At 46.3% G+C, this 25091-nt stretch overlaps 1 long non-coding RNA gene across 3 annotated transcripts in view; it reads right to left on the bottom strand.

The window, feature by feature from the left end:
- Positions 1–696: 696 nt before the first annotated feature.
- Positions 697–25091, bottom strand: part of LOC109453822 (uncharacterized) — a 48175-nt gene continuing 23780 nt past the window's right edge. The window contains exons 4-8 of one of the 3 annotated variants that reach the window (XR_012492830.2): positions 22852–22887; positions 8440–8548; positions 7205–7346; positions 6734–6827; positions 697–6345 (exon numbers count right to left, since the gene is read on the bottom strand). This is a non-coding gene — a long non-coding RNA (uncharacterized LOC109453822). The remainder of the gene's footprint in view (positions 6346–6733; positions 6828–7204; positions 7347–8439; positions 8549–22851; positions 22888–25091) is intronic. The other 2 variants (XR_012492831.2, XR_012492829.2) reach the window with 2 other exon arrangements.

Genomic DNA, 25091 nt, shown 5'->3' with positions numbered 1-25091 from the left:
GACTAGCGATGTTCCAGCCCCTAAGCACGGCATAGAGAGAGGGTCTTCTTAAATTACAAGGTTCAAGTCCCTTAGCCTTGGAGGCAACCACTCCAGAAAGTTTGGGGCCGGGGGTACAGGGAATGAGTTGAGCAAGAGAAGAAAAGAAGCCATCACCTCCACGATGAAGATAAAGGGAAACTGGTCACGTAGGCAACCCCTGCAGCAGCTGCGAGGTCTGAATTAAAGCAGTGGCTCTTGGCTTTCGGCCTAGATAACTGGGTGCCTAGATTAGAAAAACTAGAGCAGATCTTAGGAAAAGATAACGACAAGTTTGGGCTATGTTGAGTCTGGGATGGCACCATCAACTGCCACCTGTTTCTTACCTGGGCGTGCACATCTGCTTTTGTTCCCTCAGGTCTGTTTCCTACATTGCAGTCTGAGTGATGGCCTCGAGGGCAAGCTGATCACGCTCGATGCGGGCTTGTCGGTCTTCTTAACTATAGTCCGAAGTCCTCAGGGTGACCTACTGTACCTGACACACAGTGCCCCTGCCCACTTCCCAGCCCATGTGTTCACAGCCTAGCTTACCTGACAGTGAACTCAAAGAGGGCAAGGACTATGTCGTCTTGTCCATGACTTTATCTGCAATGCCTGTTGCATAGTTGGTCGTAGAGAGTGAGGTTGGGGGGGGGGGGGGAGAGAGAGAGAGAGAGAGGGAGGAGGAGGAGGAGGAGGAGGAGGAGGAGGAGGAGGAAGAAGAAGAAGAAGAAGGGGAATGCCTATCATTTAACTGGAGATTTTAGCAGATAGTTTGAACTATAAATTTGGGGGCATTAGCATAAAGAGGGTAGATGAAGAAATGGAACTAACTGAGTTTGCATATAGCGAGAAGAGATGGCGGCTAGGGATAAAAACTTGGGGAACGATGATGGTTCAGGTGACCACATGAGTGAGGAAGGGCAAGCAGCCCTGAGGAGGCTGGCTGAGGAGCTGCTAACCACAGAGGTAGGGAACCAGCAGAGAGTTTAAGGAAACAGGAAGATGAGTCAAATGCTACGAAGAGACACCACAGAGAAGGACTAAAAAGCGGCCATATTTACAGGCAATACAGGAAATAGAGGAACAAGTTAAATGACACAAAGAGGAGATGGTCAGGCCACTGTAGAGCATCGGACACTGAACAACACAATTGGAAATGGTTTCTTTAAAAAAAATCAGTATCATTTTTTAAAAAGTGGTGAGGAACTTCTACTTAAAAGAGGCTAAAGAGATTCAACCACAACAATGCCTTGGATTGGATCCTGGTTCAGGAAAAAATTGAAAAACGAAAGTTAGCTGTGTGGCTATCTGGAGGTACAGCCTTCCAAGGAGAGGGAGCAGTCAGTGCAAAGGCCCCAGAGGGGGACCCTGCCTGACCTTTGAAGGAACTGCAAGGGGCCCAGCATTGCTGGAGGTGGGAGAGCAAATTTCAAAGAGGGTAGAATGTGCAGGGTAATTGTAAAGACTTTGGACTTGACTCAGTTTTCAATATGTTCAGTTTGAAATGTCTATTTGACATCCAGGTAGAGATGCTGAGTAGGCAGTTGGGTACACAAGTCTGAAACTCAGAGGAGAAGCTAGGGAAGGAGATAAAATGTTGGGAGGCATCAGCATAGTGGCTGATTCCAAAGCCGTAAGACTGAATGAGATCACCAAGGGGATGAATATAAAGAGAAGGTCCATGAGGGACACATTGGGGAGCTCTGAAGCAAGAGGTCAGGAGAAAGGAAAGACCAGCCAAGGCGGGCCTGCAGGACTGGCCAGCACGGAGGAGAGCAGGAGAACCCAGAAAAAGCCAAGTGAGGACAGTGTCTCCACAAGGAAGTGCTGGTCCCTGCTGCTGGCGGGTCAAGGATAAGACCTGAGACTTCAGTTCATCCACAAGGAGGGACAGCTGACCTTGAGCTCAACAGGGTGGGTTTGATGGACTGAGGTGGGAGCACGCTGGACCGGATGGGGTGCAGGAGAAATTAGGAAGGGTGTAATTGGACACCGTGAGTACACATAACTACAGCAGGAGTAGAGAGACGGGTTCACAGCCAAAGGGGAAGAAAGGTGAAGAGAAGTTTTTGGTTTTTTAGAAGTAATTTTTGCTTTAATTTTGGAGAAAAATAGCTGGTCCATCTGCTTATGTGACTGAGTGAGTGAATGAGTGAGTAACCCAGTGCAGATACGAGGTCAACCGAGGGTTCTCTGACACATGGGAGAGGTCTGAGCAGGTGGGTAAACTGAGTCCCAGGAGATGGGTAATACCCTGCGAGAGGAGGTAACAGAGGCTGCGGAGCTGTTCCCTACGGCCTCCCTGCCTCCGCTGGCTTTGTCCTTCCTACCCTCCTGTTGACACCAGAATCTGGCTTTCCCCACAGCGGCTTTGCCTGGAGCCCAATTAAGACAAAGATACAAATTCGCAAGCCATGGCCCCATGAAGTCTGGCCTCAGGGCTGCAGCCCATTTGGAAAACGTTTTAATTTCATTTGTGTGTTTTTTCAATTTGATTATTAAGTGCTGTTTGCACATGGATGGGGGAAGGCCTGTTTTCATTCGCTGAGCCCCCTTCCTCCCTGGCCTGCGTGCCTCCCTGGTGAGTAATGGGGAGGCTGCTTTTCTGGAACACAAGGGAAAACTTCCAGCAAATTGCAAAAGCATGTTTTTTCCTTGAAAAATCCTTTCACACTTGTTTTTTACTCCGTTTGTAAAGTACTTTAAAAGGCCTTAACTTTCTTTGTTCTCCATGTCAAACTTTCTTTTTCTCTCTTAAGGGGGTATGCAATTTAAAGGGGTAATAAACAAAACATAAAGCCAGAGGGGTGAGTGGTGTGATGAAGGGAAAGAAACAGACTATAGAAATGTCAGGGGTTTGCAGGTTGGAGGTGCAGGGAGGGAGGAGACCATCTGCGTTTTCAGGAGATGACAGCCTAGCGCTTCCCCATGGCCTCTTAGATTTGTTTCTAAAGTTATTAACATTTAACGCAGGGCTAGGGCAGCAGGGCAGAGAGAAAGCAAAATCCTAAAGGCTCAGGAAGAACCATAAATTCTTTTAGATACATTTCAGTGGCCTGAAATCTAAGGGGAACAGGAGATGGGAAAATAGGGAACAGTGCTGTCTGTCGTGGAGAATTTGCAAAGAAGGTTCCTGCTTGAAAGCCAGAGCAGGGTGTCATCTGGACAAAGAAATATGGTTCTTAAGGGGATGGAGGCCATATAAGGAGTTCCCTCTGCAGAAAGAGACATCATTCTGGTTTGGGTCATTGTCAGAGTAGGAAGCTTTCTGAATATGGGCCGCAGGAGGAAGGAGCAAAGGGACTGGGGCTTCTGATGCTCAGTGCCGGCCCCAGAGGCAGCTCATGGGGCAGCCAGAAGGGGCGCTGTGGGGACTCAGTGACAGTGCTCAGGACGGGTCCTGGGCCTTAGCCTGCCCCTGATCGAATCTCGGTTATGGGACCTGCCTGTCCCCAGTATCTGAGTCCACGTCATTAGCCCTCTTGTCTCCAAAGTTGGCCAAGTAATGATGGTGTCCCCACCCCCACCCCACTACCATTTCCCTCTGTAGCACCTGCTTCCCGTCTGATGTCCTTCACCTCATTTCCCACTCTCACCACCAGAAAGAACTCCTAAGAGAAGAGATGGAGAAAAGACAGGAAGCAGCATTTTGACAAAGACCTGAGACAGAAAAATAGCCTTTGCTTCCCTGGAGGATGGAAGACCCGGATGATGGGCAGAAAAGGGGAAGGATGAAGGGCTTTCTCCAGCCCCTGAAATCCTGGGATCTGTGGATCTGTCCTCCAAAGGCACCCATGCCCCCATGCCTTCCTAATCCAGTAACCAGCTGGATTGTGGGAGACAGCAACCTAGCCTCCACGGTGTTTGCCTAATGTTCTGGAATGTTCCAGTGGGGCTGGTGCTGTTTCCCAGCACTGGCAGGCAGAAGGAACCTTAAGTCTCCCTGAGCCTCAGGTGCCACTGTGGGAGAACCAGCTGTGCCCTCCATCCCCTCCCTCAGGGCTGGGCTGGACCCAAGGGCCCCGATGGCTGCTTGGCTGAGGAAGCTGCCGGTGGGCTCTCCCGCCAGCCTGCTGCTGCCCACCTCTTCCTCTCCCCAGCTGGCCAGTTGCCTCCTCTCTGTTCCGCCTTCTCCTTGCCCCCTCTTTCTTTCTCTTCCTCTTTCTGCCCCTCTGAACTTCGGAGTCCCCCTTCCCCTCCCACTGCCGTTGGCAGAGGGCCGGGAGAAATCAGGAGTTGGCCTCATAGACACTCTGGGGAGGGTGGGACAATAACTGTCGTTCTTTGTGCCAGCTCCCAGTATAACCCCAGCCCAGAGACACTGCTTCCTCTGACATCTGATCTCTATATTTATTTCCATTTTGCAAATGGAGAAACTGAGGCGAGAGAGACAGAGGTACCTGCTCTCTGGAGCTTATGCTGCCATAACTGCCCCTAACTAAGGAACCACTTGCTAAATGCATCTAATTCCATTTTCTTCTTAGGAAAGGTCTGGTCAACATGGTTGCATCAGGGTTATTAATTTCAGTTCTCTGATTCATCCACCTTCTGCACCCTCTCACTGGGACACACAGCTTCCTCCTGCTTCCACTGTCCCTTCCCTCACCCCAATTTAGCATAAGCTCCCTGTATGCTGTGGCTCTTTTCATCCCAGGCTCCACCAGAACCCATTCTGAGTGAGCAAGACTGTGTTTTGACACAGCTCCCAGCTTCTCAAGTTTTCCTCGGCAGCCACTTGCACGCACGATGAGTTGGTACATGCAATGGAGTTGTCTCAGCTTTGCAAATCCAAGAGTGTCACCCTCTTTGCTGTGAACCTGCTCCCTCGATTACCCTGGGGTAGGGGTACCCTAATAAATACGTTTTATTAAAAGCAAAGAATGTCATCACTTTCAAAAGTCCTGGTGAAGAAATCTGAGCCAGAGCCCTGTGATTACTCATCTGAATGCACTGGTCCTTTCCGGGGTTATGAGTGAAAGCAGAGTCCATCCACACAGCCAGGAGAAGCCGCCCTGCTGGCCCCTGCAAGTCTCTTTTTAGGGCATGCTATTTGTACGCACGCCACGCCGAGAGCTGTTTCCTTTCGAGGCTGACGGTTTGATGGAGCGGTTGCCACACAGCCAGCACACGCGGCACAGCACGGCTAGAAGGGAGTGTTTACGGGGCTCACCGCTAATGACTCCCATTTATGCAACATGTGTGGAGCAACTGAGTGGGGCCGGTGAAGACAGGACATCAATAAGGCCTGGGTTTTGCAGCCCTGCCTCACGCACGGGCTTTCCTGGGCAGCTGCAGGGATGGTTCTCCTACAAGCTTCTGGCGGAATCCAAGCCTCCCTGGAATTCAGTCCTTGGTAGCGAGAGCAATGTCCTGCGAGAGGTGGCTTTGCTATGTAGGTAAGCTGTTGGCCAGACTGACTGGATGAGGCCAATAATAAACATGACTGCTCTTATAGGAATAAACGCTACAGTTACTGTTCACTCGCTTCATGCCTGACACTGTGGAAAGCATACACGTGTATATTTTTTTCTTTCATTTAATCCTCAAACAAGCCTATGGGGTTGGTGCTGTTTTTTTTGTTTTTTTTTATTTGTTTAATCTTCATTGTGCAGCAGAAAAAACACTCTCAGAGAGATGCAATATTTTGCCCAAGGCCACAGAGCTGGGATTTCCACCCTGGTCTAACTCCATGACCCAGTTCTGAGGGTGCGGAAAAGTGAATTCTAGAAGTTCACATCATTGTAGATCACAGTGAGGGCAGGATGGCATGGCAGTTAAAAACGTGCATTTTGGTATTAGAAAGACTTAGGTTTGAGCTTCAGCTCTGCCACTTACAAGTTACACACACTCCTTAAGCCCCAGTTTCCCCACCTGAAAAGGGGAGATACTAATAACACCTGGAGGGGTGTGGCAAGGCTTAGCCCAGTGTCCACCACAGAATAAGACCCCCTCGCCCTGTGAATGTGTGACACCGCATCCACACCCACACGTCTCTCATCCCCCACCCCCGTCAGCGGAACCCTGAATCTAAGTGTAGACCTGGAGGCAGGAGCATGACTAGAGCTTTCCTTCTGTGACGTTCCAGCTGTGAGCCCTCAGGGAAGTCACACGACCACCCTGGGCCTTCCTTTCCTCCTGGTAGAATGGGACAATCATAGGACTGATAACGGGAGGGCTGTCAAGGACCACACAGAATGGTTGTGTGAGGAACCCATTTTGCATCTTCCAAGACACGTGGAAACGCTGTGTGTTGCCTTTGGAAACCCTGGCCGGGGCTCCCAGCTTTTGAGCACAGCCGCCCCGCACATGGCACGTAGTTATGAGCTGCAAAGGAAACAGAAACCCGACCTTCAAAGTTCTTCTGCGCTCCAGGGGGAAGATGGGACCAACAAAAATAAAGCATTCATTAAAAACAAAAATGACATGTCCATATACACACATACTTGTAGATAATCACTAACAGCCCTGCGAAGCCTTGCACAGGGGCTGCGGGATTTTGCTGGAGAGCTTGGGAAGACATCTGGGAGGGTTTCTGGAATGAGGGGGATTTGGGGCAGAGGAACGAGGTTTCCCCCCCTAAAGCAGGAGCTCGGGTTCATTTCCTTCTTGTCTTGTATTCCCTGCACTCAGCACACAGTAGGTGCTCAATGCGTGCTTGCTGAATGAGAACAGGAAGTAGAGAGGGGGTTCCAGGCAGGGGAAGTGAACAAACCTCAAGGTGGTGACTCAGAGGTTGCCAGGCGCTCCAGTTAATGCTGAAGGCATGACTTTATTTTTCTCTAGTGTTTTCTGTCAGATCTTGGCCCCTGATAAGCCCAGAGAAAGAGAGAGAGTGAGAGAGAGCCAGCCTTCCATTTACTCACTGTTGTTATATTCCATTTTCATGTATACTTGACATACACACTCCTGACATTCAATCCCAACATGAGACAGCTGCAAAACTTCCCTGACAGCAGACACTTTGAGTTGCCTCCCCCAGATCTGTTCCCCTTACTTCTTTCTCACTTACAGCTCCCCAATTTTGTTCAAGATCCCTTCCTCAGGGATGGTTACTATGGTGGCTTTGTAGTGTGTGAGCTGGGCTAGCCTGAAGTTTGTTTCCCAGAATCCCCCTTCCTACATGTTACCATTTGGAAGGCAGATTTTAAGCTGGGAAGGTTGGGGCGGGTCACCAAGATAATACCTTGGTGTCAAGAAGTGGTGGCCAGACCTGCAACTGCTTGACCTCTATCTGGATCCTCCTCTGGCTTCTCCAATGCCTTGGAGATTCCGGATCTCAGTGACAAAGGACACCAACTTCTCCTGCAGGACAGCGAGGTTGGGGGCTGTGAGAAATGACCTGGGCTGCAGTCCATCATGTGGGGTCCAGCTTACTCTGTCCCCCTTTACACCCTCCTTCCCTCCTCCACCTCCTTTCCTGTGGACTTGCAAGCTACAGCATCAGATGCAAAGACAGCAGCCATATAGAGGTGGTGTAACCAGCTCTCAAAACTGCAGAAGGTCACATCCTGCAATAAATCCTATTGCACATTCACATAGAGAATCACGAGAGGTTCTGCCTCTCTGATTGAATCCTGACTGATATAGATATCATATCCCCAGTTCAGGAGTGAATTCTGGGTGGTCTGAGCCAATCATGTGTGCCCAGGGTCCTTGCTGATAATGGGTTTAGGTGTGGGCTTGTGACCTGGTTCTGGCCAGTGGCGGGAACTCAGTAGGGGGCTTCCGGTGGCAGCACCCTTGATTTGAAAAAGAGACACAAAAGAAGATGGTGCTCTTCTTCTACTTGACATTGTACCTGGGTACCATGGTTGGAATTGAGGCAGCCATTGTAACCACGTCACGGCGTTATCTGAAGAATCAAGCCAAAGACCAATACAGGGAGAAAAGATGGAAAGAACCAGTGTCTGATAACATAACTGAGCTGATGCATTAACCTTTCTAAAAGCTGCCTACCCCTGGAGTTCCAGTTGTGTGAGATAATACATTTTCTTATTGCTTACGCGACTTTAGGCAGGGTTTCTGTTTCTTGTGGCCCAAAACATCCTAGACCAATTCCCAACCTAAAAAGAAGCCTCAGATTTTTCTTCTTGCAACGGACCCCAAAGTTCCCATTCATTAGGAGCTTTCCCAAAAGGGAAGTGGTCAGCTTGGAGCGACCATGGCCGCCTCATGCTGGATCTTCTCATCAGAGAGAACAGAAGATGAATATCCCAGCAATCAATGGAGGATTTAAAAGCAAACGATAGAATTTAGGATTACTAAAATAGTTTCCAGATTATAGCCGAAGTCAAAATGGGATACGGCTGTAAGTATGGTAATTATGACAATCAGGTTTATCAGTTGGATGCAAGTAACAGAAAACCCCATTCAAATTGGCTATTCCATCATGCCAGCTCTTTACCTCTGATCTCTCACCTGTCAGGTCCCTCTTTGGGGCTGGGATGCTGGGATGGTTCTCTGCAAGCCACATTTCACACACTCTCCTGCCAGCTGGCTTTCCGTGAGGTTCTGCCGATAGGAGGCACTAGAGGCAGATCAGGAGGCAGGAGAAAAGAAGAAGGACTTCATTTCTGTCTTTCAGTTCTCTCCAGGAGGCGTAAACAGTGGGCTCCACTTCCCAGCTCCTTTTGGCACCCACAGCACCCCCTCACCAGGACCCTGCAGAGGGACTGGAGCCCACCATCAGCTATGGCCCCTGGGGAGGGGGCGGGCCAGCTGCACATGTCTCCTTACCCACCGGACCTTGTGCTCTGGGGCATCAGGGCAACCTCGGTGAGGTGTGAGCCCCTGTCAAATCTCGCCCCCTCTTCAGTGGTGAGTGCTTCAAGGCACTGAACACAAGCAATGCAGTTTCTCGGGAACCCAGCACCAGTCTCATGAGACTCTCCTCCAAGACCCTCTCCCCATTTTTCTGCTAGCCTCAGGAGTTATTAATCTCTGGATTACCTCAGCATCCTCTTTTTGATTTCTTACTTGTGTAACAAATTCTTTTAAGTCCCTGTGTTTTGAAATATCTAGTGTGGTTTCTCTTTTCCTGACTAGACCTCAACTGATACAGTAAATTTATTGGATCATGTAACCTAAAAGTCCAGATTGAGAACAGTCTTCAGGCACAATGTGTTCCAGAGGGTCTGAATCTTATTAGGGCCCCATTCTGTTTTCTAATATTTTTCCAGCACTGATCTCTTCTGTATGTATATTGTTTTCAGGATGGCTACCTTGTAGGTAGTAAAAACAGCTACAGTACCTCCATTCCTCAAAACCAGAAACTGTACTGATTCTGAGGAAGAGAGAGAATGCTTTTGTCCCAAATTTCTAAATAAGAGCCCCAAACTTTACTTTGCTTGGACTGGCTTTGGACATTTCCCCAGCACTGAGCCAATCACTGTGGCCAAGGCTCAGGCCCATTGATTGGTTTAATCTGGAGCGCATGTTCCTTTCCTAAAGCAAGGTGGCTTCAGCATGGAGCCATAGGGCCCACAAACAAAAATCAGGGCTTCCTGGAAAGTGATAGATGGATGCTGGTGAGATCAATAATTGTCCCCTGCACTTCATCTCAGATTGTCCAGGGCAGGCCCAATCTATATTTCTATTGTTGTTGCTGTTGTTTTTTTTAAATACAATCCTTTAAAAAATAGTTAACCAAATGTATACTGATTACTTTTTAGATACAACACCAAAGGCACAATCCATGAAAGAAATAATGGATAAGCTGGACTTTATGAAATTTGAATGCTTCTGCTCTGACAAAGACACTGGCAAGAGAATGCGAAGGCAAGCCACAGACTAGGAGAAAATATTTGCAAAAGACACATCTGAAAGGAATGTTATCCAAAATATACAATTAACTCTTAAAAATCAACAGTAAGAAAACAAAAAACGCAATTAAGAAAGTGGGCCAAAGACCTTAATAGACACCTCATGAGAGAAGAAATGCAGATGACAATCAAGTATATGAAAATATGCTCCACATTATATGTTACCAGGGAAATGCAAATTAAACAATGAGGTACCACTATATACCTATTAGAATGGCCCAAATCTGGAACACTGACAACACCCAATGCTGGTGAGGATGTGGAGCAACAGGAACCCTCATGCATTGTTGGTGGAGATGCAAAATGGTCCAAGCACTTTGGAAGACAGATTGGCTATTTCTTATAAAAACTAAATGTACTCCTACCATTTGATCCAGCAATTATGCACTTTGGTATTTAGCTAAAGGAGTTGAAATTTTATGTGCACACAAACACCTGTACATGGATGTTTATAGCAGCTTTATTCATAATGGCCAAAACTTGGAAGCAACCAAGACGTCCTTCAGTAGGTGAATGCACAAATAAGCTGTGGTATGTGGAGACAATGAAATATTATTTAGCACTAAAAAGAATTCAGATATCAAGCCATGAAAAGACATGAAGGAAACCGTAAATGCATATTAGTACATGAAAGAAACCAGTCTGAAAATGTTACCTCCTGTATGATTCCAACTATATAACATTCTGGAAAAGGCACAACTATGAAGGCAATAAAAAGATCAGTGGTTGCCAGGGGTGGGATGGGAGGAATAAGTAGGTAGGGCACAGAGGATTTTTAGGGCAGTGAACATTCTCTGTATAGTACAATGATGGATACATGTCATTATGTATTTGTCTAAACCTATAGAATGTACAGCACCAAGAGTGACCCCTAATGTAAAATATGGACTGTGGGTGATATGATGTCAACGTCGTTTCATCGACTGTAACAAATGTACCCTGTGGTGGGAATGCTAATAATGTAGGAAGCTATGTACGTGTGGGGACAGGGGTTACATGGAAACCTCTATACTTTCATTTCACTTTTGCTGTGAACCTGTAACTACTCTGAAAAAGATTAAATATTTAGCATAAATCATGTGTGTGTGTATCCAAATATAACTTGATCTTTATTCCTTTTTAAAATATCTTCACAAAGGAAAAATAACCCTTCGATCAACCCTGCAGCACAATTTAGGTCTCAAAAGCAATGCTCTCCAAGCTGGGAGGAAAACACAGACCCAGTGTTCTGAGCCTCAGATAAAGGTGTGGACCCTGAGAAAGAAGATACTTACCAAGGATGGCTCCTGGTGGCTAACTGGGCTCAAATTTAAAAGCAGAGCCTAGCAGCCATTTCTACACAGAGGCCTCTCACGCAAATTGCACTTCAGGGAGAAGTCTGCACTGAACTGCCTGCTTGCACTGTGTTCCTGCTGCCTGAGTCAGTCCTTACAGAGGAGTACATGGAATTGTATTTGAACCAATAGAACTGAGACTTTCCCCATCCAATCAGAGCTGTGCAGCCAGAGCCCCCATCAGCATCTTCATCAACCAGTCAGAGCATCTCCATTCTGACCAACCAGGACAGTGCCTTTTGGACCAATCAAACTGTGAGGATTTGGAGTCCTCCTTTGCATGAAGATGGACAAATCAGGGATCAGGGTAGTGACTTTCCTCTATATAAGTCAGCTCCTCCTTGTGCCTTTTGCAGAATGTTATATAGTTGGAATCATGCAGGGAGCAGCACACTTTCCTTTTCCACTGAAGACTTAAGATTGTGTTTCCTGGCTGGCGTTGAAACACTGAAGATGTTGCCTCTGACCAAAGTGGAGCAGAGCAGAGCTGTGTAGCTGGAGACAGGCCTTGCCTCAGCGCCACCTCACTCCAGGGCCGCCTCACAGCCATGCTGTCTCCTAATTGAGCTGTACCACTATTGAGCTGTTTCACAGCCATGCTGTTCTCACAGTCGTGCTAGATTACAATTGAGCTGTTTGCACTGAATAAAGTTTCCTTCTCCACTGCACCCCAAATTGGGGATTCCTGTTGGCATTGAATTGGTGCCAGCTACCATCGGTTGACAGTTGTGTCCCTTGTGGTCAGAGAAGTGATAAAGAAGACGTTGATCAACCACGATTTCCAGGAAATACGTTTCTATTTTTAACTTACATTAATTCACGTTCATTGGAAGCACAATCTGAGAGAGCTCATTTCTGTCTCATCTAGCAACAAGCTTATCCCCGGCCCTTGGGAGTTTTAAAGACAATAAATAAGCCACTGTCATCCAGCCTCTACTTAAAACGTCACCTACCATTGTTTAGACCCTCCAGTCTCCCTTAGGACCCAAGTCTTTCGGTCAAATAAGACAGTACTATCATTTTCTTTTTACTTTCTTCCCCCTCTCCCTCTTTTTTAGCTGATAAAAGACTTAAAGCCCAGGGAGAGTAATTGGTTTGCCCAAGGTCATAGAGCAAGGCCAAGACTCTATGTGCGAGTAAGTCAGAACGTGAAGTTATTAGCTCCTAGCCTGCCCCAGCACAAGGCCATCTTGTTTCCCAGGTGAGCTTCCTTCCATCCGGAAACCCTCAGGAGCTTCGGCCATCCTTTCAAGGGCAGCATGTGGTCATCCCAAAATGTATTTTATCTCATTAGTATCTTCTGCCTGAATTAACTCTACCAGAGAATAACATTAACTAACCTTATACGGCCCTTACCATGTGCCAGGTAGTTTCCTAAGTCTTTTATAGTTATTAATTTATTTAGTCCTCAAGCAAACCTGTGAGATACTCTCATTACCATCACTCAAAGAAACAGACCTATAATTGCTCAGCTGGCCAGCATGAGCTCTGGGACTTGAACCCCGGCAGCAGGCTGTACTCCTGCAGCCTCCCTTTGAGTTTTAAAGGAAAGAAAACCAGACATGTCAGAGGAAGGTTAAAGTGAGCTAAGGGCAGGATGGAGGCAGGCAGGGGAGAGGCGTGCAGGGGGGGAGAGGGAGAGGGAAAGCCTCACCCATTGCATTCTTGTCCTTATTGCCTCATAAACACATTTTCGACCAAAAAGTTATGCTCCGGTATTTTCATTCCCTCTTGGTCAAAGTTCCACACGAATCCTGGCCTCTCCTAAGGTTACCATGAAGGTCCATGTTACAGGGAAAGACAGAAAGGGGGTTTCTCAGGGAAGGTGACAATGTGATGAAAAATCAGTCACTGAGAATGGACCCTTCAGACTCTGAATGATCAGTTGGCTGTGGCAGCAGCTCAGCTGAGCAAGACGAGTCCTGTCGCAGCGAAACCGCTGCAAGTGCGGCCATCATGCTGAGGTGTCAATAAGAGACACAGAGCGGCAGGATGTCACTCAGAGATGCACTCAGTGTGGATCACCAGCCGATCCAACTCATCTGTAATGACTGAAGTAAAAAGCCATCTTTTTCCTTTCCCTCGTTGTAGGGAAAATGCCGAAACTCAGAATGCGTCCGAATACATTCTGCTCCGCAGCCGTTGACTGAGGTCCTACTGTGTGCCCTGCACTATGCTGGATAAGAGACCCTCCATATGCATGAAACATTTATGCGTGAAACAGACTGGCCTGCAGGAACCCGTGTCTCTGGGGACACCAGTTATAACACAAGTGATAGGAGCTGTAATAGAACAGTGGACTCGAAGCTTTTTGATCTCGAGCTTCTATCACTTAAAAATATTTAGCACACAAGCTAGCTGTGAGTACCGCATGCCCTCGTGACTGCCCGTTCTGTTCCATGGATGGACACCCTGACCTGGTAAGAAGGTTTCCCTATGGCACCCCACCTCACTAGATTCTGTCGTAAGGAAGGAGGCTGGGTCATGAACAAGGCTTCTAGTGTCCTGGAGTTGTCCACAGCTATTACCACGGGCACTCCCCATGACTCAAGGGTGTCACACAAAGTCCTATGCAGTGTGGGTGCCAGGGCAGGCCCGCCTTTAGGGCCCCAGTCTTGGTCTGGTGGAAACCAGGCAAGTTTCCCCATTCACCACTCCTTTCCATTTTTCAGTCTTTACTGCCTCTGGGAGGGAGGTCACGCTTGTTCACTCACACACATTTATCCTACTCGATGCAGTTGAGCCAGAGCCCTGCTCTCAGGAAGCATGTTCCTGGCCTCTTGCATATGCACAGGCCAGCCCTTTGGTCTGGGAAATCCTCTCCCAACTTCCTGCCTTCTGGAACCCCCACTCATCCTGTAGGGTCTCAGCCCAAATGCCAGCTCCTCTCAAAGCCTTCCCTCGCAGTCCCCTTACCCTTCTTGAAACATACGGAGCTCCCTTCAACAAATGATCACATTTTCGTAAGAAAATGATGACAATTTTAAATGACCATTTAATTCTTGGATAGGAAAGTAAGGCATTAAAAAAATCAAAGTGGCACATTTGTGGAAAAGCCCTCGTCAATATTTATAGTTATTTTGCAAACATGAAGTGAATGGTTAAAGGGGGAAAAAAATCCCAACAACTTTAAAAATGTTTGTTCTGAAAGACAAGTTTAAACACTTGTGCTCATTAACTGGCTTCGTGTTTCTCTTTGCTTTGACTCCTGGATGCTCAGAGCTCTTGTGCTTGATTTAGTAGCTTTCTTCAGCCTGAGTTTTGAAGAGAAAGTTTGCCCTTGTGGTCTGGCTTTTGTCTTCCAGGAAAGCTCAGGAGGGAGGCAGAGCAGAGGGGTGGAGAGGGCAGGGATGCTGCAGCCAGCTCCTTGCTCCTTCACTCACCAGTGATGTACCTTGACTTGGGCTGGGGTCCCCCCACCCCCCCTGGAGGATGACCTTGAGACAAAGATGTGCCAGCATGTAATCCATCTGTTCGGGGATGGCATGAAGCACCAGGAGGGGAGGGGAGATGTGAGGAAGGGAAGGGAAGGGAGCTACCCCAGGGTGCTTTAAGGGGCAGATCATGGCAGGCAGCCACTCAGGAGGAATCCCAGCTGGGACCTCGGGGAGACTGGGAAGCACTGCTCTCAGTGTCCTACCCAAGAGGTGTTTAGCCACCAGGTCCCATCAGACACAAGTCAGGCTGTTCCCAGAGGCACAACTCTTCGATACTCTGGCCTGCCCCCAACACAGGCTGAGATGAGCTTGTGGCCAGAGAACGCCCTCAGGAAGGGACGCCATGTTCATAGGAAGAAGCCAGCAGGATGGTGAGCTCCCAGGCCTTGAGGGAGGGACAATGACAGTGCCTGCTGCAGACCATAAAAGGAGATAACAAGAAGAAGAATAACAACTTGAATGCTAACTTCAGCGTAGGGCTGGAAAACTCAATGAGGTAATACGTGTGAAACCACGGCGTCAATTTTAAAGCACCACACGAATGTTCCGCATGTTCCATTTGATACTCTTGATGGTGATGAGGATGAAAAGGGTGACTCATAAGCCAGTTCAGTTGCCCTGCCTCCCTCATAGGAATCTCTGACCAGGAACTGGGCTCCCCCATCGATTTGAAGTCTTTATACTGTAACTTTCCAGGGTGCCTGGAAGTGACATTTCCTCAGTCTGGTGAACTTTCTCTCAGACTGAAAACTGAAACCTGCCCAATAGCCCTTCTCCCCACAACCAGATCTCACAACTTCCAGCAAATAAGTGGGGGCTGGCTTTTATTTTACTTCTAACATTTTTAAGTTCAACTTTTGGAATGGGGTCTATATTTGCTTGGGACAAAATTCGTAAACATAGATTAAGAAGTGTACAGTGAAATCTTCCCTGACCCCCGTTTACTCGGTTTCCTTCTTCCCACAGGTCACCATTCCTGTTAGGTTCCTGTGTAATGTTAGAGGGTGGACGTGTGTCGTGTATATTTATTTACATTTACGTCAACTAAATTCGTGCTTTCCTCTCTTTTTAAACAAAAGCTATCAAACAACACATGTTGTGTGTTCTTCCCTTTACTGTTGCTATCGAGCACTGCTTTAACTTCCTTGTTTTACCAGCTGTATAATATTCCTCACAGCTTTTTGTGGCAGAAAATAATAACCTGCAGCGATCCACAAGCCTGCTATGGGCCAGCACCTGGCATGGGCTTTACACGCATGGTCTTACTGAACCCTCACAGCCCCAGGAGGGAAAAAGGAGCTGTAGTTACCACCGCCATTTTGCTACAAGGAACTGAGGCTCATTGGGAGAGTAAGGCCCTGGCCCAAGGTTACACGGCAACTCAGTGGCAGACCACCCCTAGAGGTGAGCCTGGCCTGTCAGGTTTCAACTGTGCCCCTTATCCCCTGACACAGCCTGCGGCTGGACTGAGGGAGCTGCACACTGGGGAGCCACTGAGAGGGGGTCTCCAGTGGGACGGGGGTGGGGCTGGAAGGGTGATGAGGCCGGGGGGGTGGGGCTAAGGGAGGAAGCTGGGGAGTGGGATGGGGGGCGCTGGAATCAAGTACAGTGTGAGAGCAGGGAGGGTGTCTAGAATCAGCTGGTCCAAGGGCACGTTTTTATCAGGTGGAGAAATTGAAACCCAGAGTAAGGTGGTGGCATTCCCAAGTTCCCAGGGAGCAGAGCTGAATGAGAGGCAGGTCTCCTGATCCCTCATCTAAGGCGCCTTCTAATACCACTCTGAAGACAAAGGCAAAGAAAGTACGCGTGTCCCTGGGTCTCTGTGTGTGTGCGCCTGGATGTGTCTGTGGGGTCTGGGAAAAATATATGTGTGCATAAAACTCTGTGCGTGAGCATACAGCATCAGCTAAGCCATGGAGAGCAAGAGGAACTCGGGCAAGGAAGAAAAAGGGGAAAAAGGAAATGAAACTCAGAAATCCTTCCAATATGCACGCGAGTCCCAAGGATTTCCAACCTGGAATTTTGCCACCTTTAATTCTATGGCAGTGTTTGACAATCTATCTGGTATTCATTTGGGGGGTTTGTTTATTTTTACAACTTCAGCAAGTGCAGATTTTAGAGTTCCTGGGCTCTTTGGCAGTTTCACAGAAGTTCTCAGTTATTCACGGCTGTGGTCATTCCATATGTGCCGGGACATGTTGCCATTGCCTGCTCAGTACCCATCTGCCCCTTCTCAGGGATAGTCACACTAAATGATACAGACTGAAAACGGAGGGAGGATGGTTCCCTAAAATCCTTTTGCTAGAATTTTGGGGGAGGAAAAGTTCTTTCCCCTGTAGTTACTTAATGTAAGAATTTGAACCTGAGGTCTCTTCATTGGAAGACCATCTGAGGTGAAAGCAGAACACACAGAGTGATTCCAATCGACCTTTTGAGTACCTGGACAGCTGTACCTGAAGCAGGTTCCACCTGGACGTTTACATTATAGGAGGCATTAAATTATCTTTTATGTGTTGTATTTGATATACATTTAGCGATCGAGAACCAGGCGGTCTGGGTTGGAATCTTGGATCTGCCACTTACTAATTATATAACCTTGGGCAAGACACTTACCCTCTCTGGGCCTCAACATTCTCATCTCAAAAAGGAGACAATAATAGTATGTATTTCATAGAGCTGATATGAAGATTAAATGAGTTAACATTTGAGAAGCATTTAGAACAGTGTCAGGCATATAGTTAGCATGTTAGTTGCCATTTTTAAAAATTAATTGTATCATTCAGTATGCTGAAGTAACAAACAGCCCCCAAATCTTAGTGGCTTAATACAACTGTGTATCAGCAAGCACCTTGCTTATCTTAGTTACTCAGGAATCTGAGCTGACAGAGAAGCTGCCATTTCTAAGGATGCAGAGGAAAACAGAACATAAAAAAAGATACACTGGGTCTTAACGCTTCTGCCCAGAAAGGGTACCGTCACTTCTATTCACATCTCATTGGCAAAACAAAGTCATGTGCTCACACCTAGCTTCACAGGGAGGGCAGGGCTATTCTGCCACATTCCCATAAGGGACAGCCCTACTGATCACATTACTAGTGCTATGTTTTAACCGACTGAGTATTAGACACTTGAATTGAAAGATTCCCAAGTAAATAAGAAGCTGTAAGTTTTCCTGGTTTCATGCTCATCATGGGCCAGGTGCTATGACTAAGCCATGCCCTTATTAACCCCCTTTTCCTCAAACCACTGCAACCATTTTGAGGCCTGTTGGCACTGGCAGTCTATCTTCCAGGTGCCAGGGCCATGTCATTGACATTTTCAGCAATCGCTTGCTGGTTAAATCCCAGAAAAATGTAAAGAAGTTGTATCATGTGCCCAGAGCCACAGGTCGACCAAAGAAAAATGTTGAGGGGGCAAAGATGGAAAGCTCTTCTTGGAAGAAGGGGTATCTTAGGTCAGGTTCCCAGAAGTGCTGTTGAGATGAGGATTCACGTGTGTGTGTGACTCACTGCGGAGCACTCTCCGGAGAGAAGGGGAGTGAAGGAAGCTGGAGAAGGCAGACAGGAGCTAAACAAGGATGTGGAGTCAGCCGGAGTCTCCTTCAGCCGGATTATCTGAGTAGCTCTGGGAGTGTGAGTTTCCACCACAGGGTGGGTGCTGCCTTGTGTAGCCCATTGCCATCAGTCACTCGCAGCAGGTTACACCCAGAAGGGGCGCATTAACTTCCGGGCTAAGCAGGTCCTGTTGGGTTGGTCAGGGGTAATGCTTGGAGAAGGGGACAGCTGTTGAGCTGTCCACATCAACCTCAGAGCAGCTGGGGAATGAGCACAGCAGCCCAGTCAAGGGGGTTTGGGTAGAGCCCTACCACTGCTGGTGGCCAGGAAAGCACTAATGGACCCACTGCCCCTTTGCCTTCCAGTATAACTGCACTTTGGAAGCATAGGAAAATATTGACATTAGTGGGGTAAAAAGTGGCCTTCAATGGTTCCCCATTTCCTTCCTAGATTAAATATAAAGTCGACCATCAACTTATATTTCCAGGCTTATATCCCAAGAGTCTCTCAAATCTAGCCTACAAGAAAACCCCCCTGGAAACTTGCTGTTTCACGAGTAACCTGTATACCTATGCTCAGACTCTTTCCTCTCTTCTGCCAAGAGTGCCCTCTTTACCCCCAGACCTATGAAATTCTATCTACATTTCAAGGCCCTCTGAAATACCAAATATTTCATAAAGCCTTTCCTAATCACTTGACAGGATATGAACTTTTCCTTCTCTGAAACCTCAAAGCCCTTCCTTTGTGGAGTGGGTTCCATTCCATGAATTTGAGTCATTTGATAAGTGTATTTTCCAAACCTTTTGTGACTGCTTTAAGAAAAGTTGAGTCTTTTTCTTTTTGCAGCTTCTGGCAAATACCCTAAATTTTAATAATAAAGGCACTTAATTAGCATGTGTATAATCAAATAGCTACTTCAGTAAAATTAAATGTCCACGCATTATGTGTCTTATCAAAGCCTTGCTTAGTACGTGCTATGCATGAAGTGTTTTCTTTGTATTAATTATCTTATTCCGTTTTCCTGTTAATTATCTCCACCCTACGGATAAGAAACTGAAGCTCAGAGAGATCAAGCAACTTGCCCAAAGCCACACAGGGAGCAAGTGGTAGACTGGATGGGGACTTAGGTCTGTCTATATTCAGAGCCCACACTCCTAACCTCTGTGAGTCAGTTGTGACAGGGGCTAACACAGGCTTGCAAACAGAAGTTGTATCTTCAAGTGCAGGCTTTATCACTCACTTTGGGCACAACGCTGAATAAACCTGGCAGAGTCTGGCAAGCTGCTCACCCAGCCCATTCATTGTTTCTTCACTCATGAAGTCTCAGGTATTTTTGGTGACAAGTATGTCACAAAGAGGAATCTTGATCAAAATCAAACGGAATGGAGGGAAAAGGCTTTTATCTTTCACCTGATTATCATTATGCAACTCTCTTGGATCTGGGAGTAGAGGCAGGTGTAGGGAGGGGGAAGGATACCCTAAAACATGCTACTCAAAATATTACTGGCCCATGTGAAGTACAAAATGTTACTGGCTTATTTAAGTCTAGAAACTTTTAGAGCAATATGACTTTGCCACGACATCCAAGCACGTGGTCAGTGGGCCTGTCTCAGTGAACAGGGCGCTGGGACCAGCTGCAATGGGCACTACTGAACTCGGGTGGTGAGTCACATACAGTATTTTGGAAATGTTCAAAAACTGGCCCTCCACCATAGATAGTTTGAAAAACATGTTATTCAAGATGATGCCGCCCTAGTCACATAGTAAGGAAAAGCCAAGCCTTCAAGAAATACCCAGAAACCTAAGACAGACGAAAGCAAGAGAGTAGTTGCTGTCCATGGCAGTGAACCATGGAAAAAGTTCGAGAAGATGAATCTGGAGTTAGGTTTTGAAAGAAGTTGTTGGCAAATATTGAGGGACCAGGGATAGGAGGGCATTCCAGGAAAGAAGCAGCACACAAGCTAAGGCACGGAGGGCATGGAGGATATATGAAGGACATGCCCGTGCCCTGCTCATTAAACTGACACAGAGAAGTCAAGAGACTGGGTTCTACCATTTGGCAAATCATCATGATGATAATTGTTTTGGGCAAAACATCCTTGGATGGTAAGAGTAGCGGGCACGTTTAAGGAATAATAGAATATTTACATAGTCTCAAAGTATCTGCCATCCACATTCTTACTAAAGACAAAGCAAACACAGTAACCCTACCGTGGAGAAACCTAGCAGGCACCACCACAACCAAATGATCAAAGTGAACATTCTGAGTCATGAGAAAAATCAACCCCATGTGCCGCCTGATATGATGCACTAGGAAGAATACAACATCACGTTTGTGTTATTCCTGCCAAAAATGCTCATGAGGAAACATCAGACAAACCCCAACTGAAAAACATTCTCTAAAATAGCTGACTTGTATTTTTCAAAAATGTCAATATCATGAAAGACAAAGACTAAGGAACTATTGCGGATTCAAGAAGACTGAAGAGATGTGACAACTGAATGTAATGTATGATCTGGGATTTTCTTTTGCTTTAAAGGGTTTTATTTGAACAATCTGTGAAATATGGGTAAGATCTGTCCATGAGATAATGATATTCGATGGACATTAATTTCTTGAACTTGATCATGGGTAATAATGTTATTTTGGGGTGGCCGGATGGCTCATTTGGTTAGAGCGTAAGCTCTAAACAACAGGGTTGCCGGTTCAATTCCCACATGGGATGGTGGGCTGTGCCCCCTGAAAATGGCGAGTGGACTTGGAGCTGAGCTGCACCCTCCACAACTAGATTGAAGGACAGCGACTTGGAGCTAATGGGTCTTGGAGAAACAAACTGTTCCCCAATATTCCCCAATAAAATAAAATAAAATAAAGGTTATTATTTTTAGGAAATAACACACTGAAATATGTAAAGGGGCTTCATGTTTCAAATAGTTCAGAAAAAATACACTATGGATGAGGATATATGTATAGATATATAGATAGAGACCGAGATAGAGATAGAGGGTAAAGCAAAGTGGAAAATTTGGGAAATAGGGGTGAACGGTGAATAGGGATTTTTGTACTGTTCCTGTAACTTTTCTGTGAGTACAAAATAATATCAAAGTTTTCAAGTTAAAAGAAGAGGGGAGAGCCTTTAGGCTCCAGTTCCCACTTGGCCCTGAGTGAGTGCGTAACTTTGGCTATGTCTCTCCACCCCTCCAGATCTCTTCACGTCTCTTCCAGCCCTTCCAGCTGGCGTCCTCATGGCTGGCCTCTCTCATTCCACATCCTCCCAGCTAATTTATGAATTTACACCTCTCATTTTCCTGTGTCTAATGTTTCTTTCAGACCGTACCCTGATAGCTGGTCTCTTTGGCTTAACACCCCTTGAGCTCTGGGGCAGCACTGCAGGATTCTGCCCAGGTCCCGTGCTTGCCTGCTTGGCCAGCTTATACCCCAGACAGACCAAGATAATTAACATGTATTGATGGCGTACTATGTGCCAAGCACTGCACTTTATCCCAATAACCTAAAAGGTAACTTCTCAAGTGAGTATAACCCAGTCTCAGCATCACCTCCACCTAAATTCCAATGGCTCCAAAACCCTACTTCTTTGACCACACGAGTATGAAACACAATATTTAATGGGTTGCCCTCCCCATATATTCCTGGGAAAACTCAGGGGCCCTTAGATGTGCCCATGGAAAACACTTGGTTGTCTACTTGCATCTACTGCCCACAGAGCTAGGATTTTGGTCTCAGGTCCTCACTGTTCCAGGGAGGGGTCCCTCCAAGTTGGTGGTTCCATCTCTGTCTCCACTGCTTGGGTACCATGAGAGCTGAAAACACCTGTACCTCAATGCCCAAGATCTTGTCACCTCTGAGATAAAAAGAATGCTCCTTTTGTGTTAGATCCAGTTACAGTGGGAGATTGGGGGGGGGGGGTCCCACAATCAGCAGCTCACACTCTCGTGCTATGGCATATTATGTCAACGTTTTTTAATTGCTGGGTGGGGCTGAATTCTAGTATCAGCCATAATACAATGCTGGGCTCCACCTCTTTGCCAACATTCAGGCCTGGTTCCTGGGTCCATCTCTCCACACAGTACCACTTCCCTTAGTGTGAGTGCTCTCGCCATGGCCCCAAACACCTGGGGGCCAGATCTTGCCCCATCAAGATACCCTCTTTACATCTGAGGCTCAGAGAAGTTAGGAAATACACACTGAAATACGTAAAGGATCTTGCAGAGGATCCCATAAGGATGGGTCAAGATTTGAACCCAGATCTGCATCACCCTTTCCAGCCCATCAGCTTGTCTTCTCTTCAAAGTGGAGTGTAGCCAACAATCTGGTAAGTGGAGGCCTTCCTACAAGAGCGTTCGCTAACTGAGGCTTTATTGCACCAGCCTTGCCTTCTGGAAGTCTTTTGGGCAGCTGCTCACGGTGATGCTGACGCTGTCAGTTTCATGCTTGGATGATCCAGGCCACTTATTTTCTTTCTTCCTAACATCTCTTTCCTCAGAAGCACTTTATCTACCCAGAAGAAGGTAACCTCAAGCATGGCCCATTTTTATACAGTTCTGGAAAATGCTTGAGGGAGGTGGGAGGAAAGGTTGCAACTACTGGCAATGTGGTTTTGTAGAAAGAGCGTGGGTTTCAGAATCAGACAGGCCTGGGTTCAAATCTGGGTTTGTTACTTACCATTTGAGTAAATGTTCAGAAGTTCAAGGCCCTCATCTGTAAAACAGAGATAATACCATTTAGCTCTCAGGATTAAATGAGAAAATTTATTTAAAATCACCTGTCCGGAAGAGGGGTTCAATGAACCCTAGTTTCCCTTGCCTTCTCCGACACTTTTTTGGATTATATGAGAATTTTAGTCATCAGTATTTTTGTATTCATTCTTCTTATGGACAACCCCAAAGTCAGCTTAGAAGTAGGCCTTGTGTCCATGGAGACGTACTTAAGGTAAACAAACGTGAAAAGGGGAAGCACAGAGACCCATCCCCTACGCCCACTCACAACCAATGCACAGTCTCAGCAGAAATGTTTCCAAAGAAATGTTTCACAAAGCTTTCGGGGAAGGCACCAAGTGTCCTTTCAAAGTCTTTACATGCTTTTTCATTGTACAGCTCTTGAAATGAACAATAATTCGAAACAGATAATAATGAACTTCACACAGCAATGGATCAAACGTGGAATTATTGAGCTCACCATTGTCTAATATAATTAAGCTGACATGCTGTTGAATCCAAATGAAGGGCTTTTTTTTCTCCCTCTGTTCTGTATGTGCACATTTATTTGAAGAACTTCTAATGGGCAGAATGTTACAAGATTTTCTGGGCCCCACATGGTTTCAGCTTTAATCCAAACAATTTACTTTCTCCTGAAAGTCTGACTTTCTTTTTACTTATTTATTTATTTATTTTTTTGGCATCATTATTTTGTAAGTTTCAAAGGAGAATTGCTTTCTTGAGTGTGCGTGGAAATATAAGCACGTAAATCACACGCCAAATTTACTTAACATGGAGGACTAATCCCACTGTCACTTCCCACTTGAACAACGCCTTCTTAGGGAAAATGCTGCAAACCTTCTAGAAGACCAAAGTGCATCTAATCAAATGACTTTTAAAAATTCCACAAAATAATTTCTTTGTCTTAAACAGCTTATTAAACACAGCAGAGATTAGATCATAGCTATTTCTTAGAGCTAACTTTAGATTTCTCCTCAATCATGGCAGAAAGCAGACTACTTTATAGGGATATAAACACTCATTTGAAAGGCTAATAATGGAGTGGTTTCCTCTACTTCCCCTCTAGCACAAGGGCCAACTTCTGATGAATGAAAATCAACTCATGTCTTACCCAGGACATCTGTCCTCAAGATGTCACACCTAAAATGATATGGCAGGAACATAAGTCATCAAAGGCAACAACTCATAAAATTACAGCTAACAATGGTACATAGTCTTGTTTTTACCATCAACCATGTAAAAGAAAGGGCATCTAATAAAGGCTGCAGTAGTCGGTTTATTAGTTTCTAGTACATGTCATGAATTTTCCAAAGACTCTAACAGAAGCATTGGCTTGGCCCATACTGCAAAACCACAGGCAGAAGATTCGGTGCTACCAAGGATATCCACACAGTAGTAGGGAGAAAGATTAGCAGAACAATTTTCCCTAAACCAGAACATCTAGATGTCCCTGGGTGGACAAGTTAAAGCTACCATCGTCGAGGTGGGCTCTGAGTTTTAGCTCAGTGGGATATAAGAAGCTACAGTCTCTGTAGAGAGAAGGCCAAGCCCAGTCACCGATTGTTAACGTCAGTAGCTCCATCCATCAACATCAGAGCCAGAGCAGAGAACGAAGAGGGAACTAGGGAGTTCTTCCCTTTCTCATAGAAACAAATCTGTTCGATGATACGTGAGAAGAGTTGAGCAGCCACAAAACCATAGAATCACTGAACACTGGAGCTGGAAAAGTTGTAGAAGAGGAAACTGCAGTTGAAGGTGGTGAAACGACTCTCCCAAGGTCACAGAGAAACCACTACCACCCTTCACCACTTGTGACTTGAATGGAAATAGTCTTCTTCTGACATAAAAAAAAAAAAAAAAAAAAAAAAAAGGAAAAGAATGAGTACACTATGTGTCAGCAAAAGTCATGCCACATGCAGCTAGATCATTGCCCAACAAAGGAAATGTGGATTCACAGAACTAGCTTCCTACTTCAAACACTATTTTTCCTGTAATCGGGTAAGGCTGGGAGCAAATTCTGGTCAAATACCACAAAGAATAAGGGAAGCTCCCTGTTCTTAGATGTGTAAACTGTAAGCACAATTAAGACTTCTCAACCATTTATCAATCCAGTATTGCTTGAGGGATGCCCAACGTGGACTAGACATCTTGGAAAACATAGAAAAAGCATAAGACGTGGTCTTTTCC

Source organism: Rhinolophus sinicus, chromosome 1 (genome assembly GCF_057876585.1).
Source record: "Rhinolophus sinicus isolate RSI-liver-muscle chromosome 1, RSI-T2T, whole genome shotgun sequence".
In the NCBI taxonomy this organism is placed as follows: domain Eukaryota; kingdom Metazoa; phylum Chordata; class Mammalia; order Chiroptera; family Rhinolophidae; genus Rhinolophus; species Rhinolophus sinicus.
Note: the sequence above shows the minus strand (reverse complement) of the source record. Positions and strands in the feature narration are given on the sequence as shown.